Source organism: Raphanus sativus, unplaced genomic scaffold (assembly GCF_000801105.2).
Source record: "Raphanus sativus cultivar WK10039 unplaced genomic scaffold, ASM80110v3 Scaffold4660, whole genome shotgun sequence".
In the NCBI taxonomy this organism is placed as follows: Eukaryota; Viridiplantae; Streptophyta; class Magnoliopsida; order Brassicales; family Brassicaceae; genus Raphanus; species Raphanus sativus.
This window is the reverse complement of record NW_026619962.1, coordinates 1,233-5,771: the sequence shown is the minus strand read 5'-3', so window position 1 is coordinate 5,771 and position 4,539 is coordinate 1,233. Positions and strand designations below refer to the sequence as shown.

At 43.0% G+C, this 4,539-nt stretch overlaps 1 non-coding gene across 1 annotated transcript; it reads right to left on the bottom strand.

The window, feature by feature from the left end:
* Positions 1-329: 329 nt before the first annotated feature.
* Positions 330-436, bottom strand: LOC130507508 (small nucleolar RNA R71). Its single transcript, XR_008942344.1, has one exon. It is a non-coding gene; the product is annotated as a small nucleolar RNA R71 (small nucleolar RNA).
* Positions 437-4,539: the final 4,103 nt, after the last annotated feature.

Genomic DNA, 4,539 nt, shown 5'->3' with positions numbered 1-4,539 from the left:
ACGGTCCTAGACTGGGAATCCGAGCATCGGCTGTGGCTGCAAACAACTTTGAGATCAAGTCAGGGCTGCTCAACTGTATAGAGAACAACAAGTATCATGGTCTGGCTGTGGAGGACCCATTTGATCACTTGGATAAGTTTGACAGCAACTGTGGTATGTCAAAGACTAATGGTGTGTCAGAGGATGCCTTAAAGCTCAAGCTATTCCCCTTCTCTTTGGGGGATAAGGCACGTCAGTGGGAGAAGTCTCTACCAAGTGACTCCATCACTACTTGGGAAGACTGCAAAAAGGCATTCTTGGAGAAGTTCTTCTCTACCTCAAGAACTGCTAAGTTGAGGAACGAGATCTCCAGCTTCCAACAGAAGAACTTGGAAAGATTCAGTGAAGCTTGGGAGAGATTCAATGGTTACCAAGCTCAGTGCCCACACCATGGTTTTTCCAAGGAGAGCTTGCTGAGCACATTCTACAGTGGTGCTCTTCTTAAGTACAGAGCCAGACTAGATACAACTAGCAATGGGTTCTTTTTGGGAGAACTAAGGAAGAAGCAGAGGCTCTGGTTGACAACATGGTTAAGAGTGATGCAGTCTACAGTGGAGACCATGACAGAAGCAGTAGAGGTGATGACAAGCACACAAGGAATGAGATAAAGGCTCTTCAGGAGAAGATTGACACACACATTGCTGATAAGGCCACACAAGCGCAGGTGAACTTTGTTGGTAACCCACAACAGGAGATACCTCCTACTGTCAATGAGGTTGAGGGTTTGGAAGGGCAAGAAGAATTGTGTTTCATCAACAGTAATGGTAGCTGGTACAAGAAGGAACCCAACTTTCAGTACAACAACTACCAACAGAAGCCCTATTCAAACAACCAGCAGAGTGGTTATCAGCCTAGAAACAACCAGCAGAGCAACTATCAGCCTCAGCAAAACCCCTCTCCTAGCTCCTCTGCCCCTCAAGAGAGCAGCACTGATGCCTTACTGAAACAGATCTTGGAGTCTCAGACTAGAAGTGAGAAGCATGTGGGCTATGAGCTGAAGAACCTTCACTCCAAGATTGATGGGAGCTACAATGAGCTCAACAACAAATTCTCCCACCTTGCTTCTTCTGTCAAGAATTTGGAGAATCAGTTTGCTTCCATGAGCACCCACCAGAATCGCCAGCCAGGATCTCTACCTGGAAAATCTGATCAAAACCCCAAGGAAGCAAAAGCTGTCACACTCAGGAGTGGTAAGCAGTTACCTCCTAGAACCCTCACCAAGGATGCTGAGAAACAAGGTGAGGAGGTAGCCATCAATCTAGATGATGAAGTGGTCATTGTTGATGAGAAGACATATGATGAGATCTTGGGGAAGATTGAAAAAGATAAGGGTAAAGGTAAGGTTGGAGAAGAGAAGAAGACAACGAAAGATGGTGAATCTGCTGCTCCAGCAGGTGAGAGCTCTTCTGTCCCTCCTCCCTATGAAGCCAATCTTCCATTCCCTGGTAGATTCAAGAAGCAGCTGCTACAGAAGTACAAGGCTTTGTTTGAGAAGCAGATGAGTGAAGCTCAGGTTACAATGCCCATTATTGATGCTTTCAGGCTGATTCCTCAATACAGTAAGTTCCTGAAAGATGCTGTAGCTGCTAAGAAGAAGGAGATGGAGGGCATGATGGTTCTGAGTCATGAGTGCAATGCCATCATTCAGAGGCTTGATGCTCTAGAGAAGCTAGAGGATCCAGGATGCTTCACACTACCTTGTGCTCTTGGACCTATGGTATTTGAGAAATGTCTCTGGGATTTGGGAGCTAGTGTCAGCTTGATGCCTTTGTCTGTGGCAAAGAAGCTTGGCTTCACTCAATACAAGAAGTGTAGACTCTCTTTGGTGTTGGCTGATCGTTCAGTGAAGTACCCTGTGGGCATCCTAGATAACCTCCCTGTGAAGATTGGAGGGTATGAGATACCTACAGATTTTGTGGTGCTTGAAATGGGTGAGGAGGCTGAAGACCCATTGATTCTTGGAAGGCCATTCTTAGCTACAACAGGAGCTATTGTGAATGTGAAAGAAGGCAAGATTGACCTCCATTTGGGTAAGGAGAACATCCTCCACTTTGACATCAAGGAGAAAATGAGGAACCCCACTGTGTTTGGACAAGCCTTCATCATTGAAAAAATGGGCCCTCCTGCTGATGATCACCTTGGTGAGCTACCACCTGAGGAAGATGGGGTGTTAACTCCACTTTCTGCACCTACTCCAGCCTGATCCAAAGGAGGCAAAGTCAAGCTAAAGACTTAAAACAAGCTCACTTGGGAGGAAGTCCCATGAGTATCCTTGTACATATTGCATTAGTATTTGCATTATCATCTTACTGCATGAAAAATGGGAAAGTGAAGTTGTGTGCAGGTATTTGAGCAGAGGGTCGGACGTCAGAGCGAGGCCTCGCAGCGACACCAGGAAGTCGCTCCAGCTGGGAGCGACATCTCCGCAGTGACGTCACGAGGTCGCTCCAGCTGGGAGCGACCTGCCGCAGCGACCCCCATACCTCGCTCCACGAAAGGTAACACACAATCCCAGTTTTCCTTTGCATTTTACATTTCCATTGGGTACCTCACTCACACAGAGACTGTGTGATTTAAGTGTGGGGGAGGTACCAAGCATTTGATCATGTTTGCTTTGATGATTTTGAGTCTCATGCATTATACATTCTTATTTGCATAGAAAAACCAAAAAAAAAAAATTAAAAATTTTGAAAAACACAAAAAGAATCATTTAGTTGCATCATTTGCATCTTTAGGATTGAGTTTAGAAGCATATTGGTTGCATTCATGCATTAGGGGGATATCAATCTTGTAAACAGCTCATGCTAAGTACTGAATTTGATGACCTTTGTAATCATGGCAACTAGCTTGAGCACCCTTTAGAAAGATTGTAGACTTCGAGCCTTGAAATCTCCTCTTGAAACTCATTTGATTGTTTGAAACTCTCTCTTAGAAGCAAGTTCCTGTTTTAACTAAGCTTAATATCTCTTGCATATGGTCTTTTGTGTACTAAGTCATGGATATACACACTTGAGTTGTCCTATCCTTTTTACCAATCTTTTTGACAAACTCAAGCGGTAATCCACTCCCAAAAAACCCATACCTCCTTTTTAAACCATCATTATTTGTTGAGTGAGGCCTCTTTGGAAAGCTTTACATGTGCATAATGTTGAGAGTATTGGGAACAACATTGCTTAGTCTCCATTCTTGCTAGATTAGTCACTCTATTGTCTAGCTATAGGAAGGGGGTGAGTGTTGTGATTGTGATTTGGGAATATGAAAGGTTTGACTCTTTTTGCTTAAATGATTAGTCTTTATGGGATAAGTGGAGAAGTATCTAGCTCTTATTGTGAAAAGTCTTGGCCCCCAAATATAAAAGAAAAAAATAATAAATATAAAAAAAAAAAATCGAAAAAAGAGAATAAAAAGGGGGCTAGCAAAGTTGTTAGGAGCTGGGATTTGTTTAAAAATTGTGAAAATCCCTTATTGATTCAAAAAAGAAAGAGTCTGAAGTGAAAAATGTTCTTGGAATCTTTTGTTGAGAGATGTGAGTTGGGTTTGACATTGAGGAATAATTGAATATCTTGTATGTTTGGGAAAGGGTAGAACAATGGAGATTGAGCATTGTATGCATGAGTTGATCCCTTTCTTAGATATATTATGTGTAATGTCAAAGCTACTGTGTTTTGAGAGTAAACCACCTTAAAAGATCATTTTGAACCTCTGATTTCACTTGCATTAAAGCCTTTGTTTTACCAAACCAAATGACTTGGACCAATTGACCATTTGTGAGATGTCTATTGAGTTTGCTTCCTGAATGTTAGAGAGATGTGGACTTGTAGGAATGCATGATAAGTGTAGAGATCAAAGGAGGTGTGATAGGCCTAGAGAAGTTAGAGATGGATAAAATCTTTGCTCTTGCTATTTGGTATGATTATGCAAGGTTGTTAGGTTGAGAACTAAGAAGAGCACCTGTTGATTATGAGTCCCCTCCTTCAAACCTCTTCTCCTGTGTCCTTGAAAGTTTACTTGCGGACAAGTAAATGACTAGTGTGGGGGAGTTGAAATCTTGCATATTTGCATTGTTTTACCCATTCATTCATGTGCATCTTTATCATTTAGACTAGGACTTAGCATGTTTAGGTTGAATTTTGCATACATGAGTCCTTATTAGGTGTTGGAGTGTGCCATGGAGTGATTTGAGATGTTTGGGAGCATTGTGATCCAAAAAGAGGTGAAAGATGAGCATGGATGGAGCCCTTAGAGGAATCTTATGTTGCTAGGATTTTGTGGAGACATAGAAAATTGAGTTAGCTTTCTAATGGAAGTGGTTTCAAGTCATTTGGAGATGTAATGAAGGAGTTATGACCAATTTACTAGAGACATATCCATCCGGAGCGACCTGAGCGGAGCGACCCCACCTGGCCGCTGTGACCTCATTGGCCTGGAGCGACCTCACCACGGCGACCCCTCCTGGTCGCTGTGACACCACCTCCCTCGCAGCGACCAAGCACAGCGACC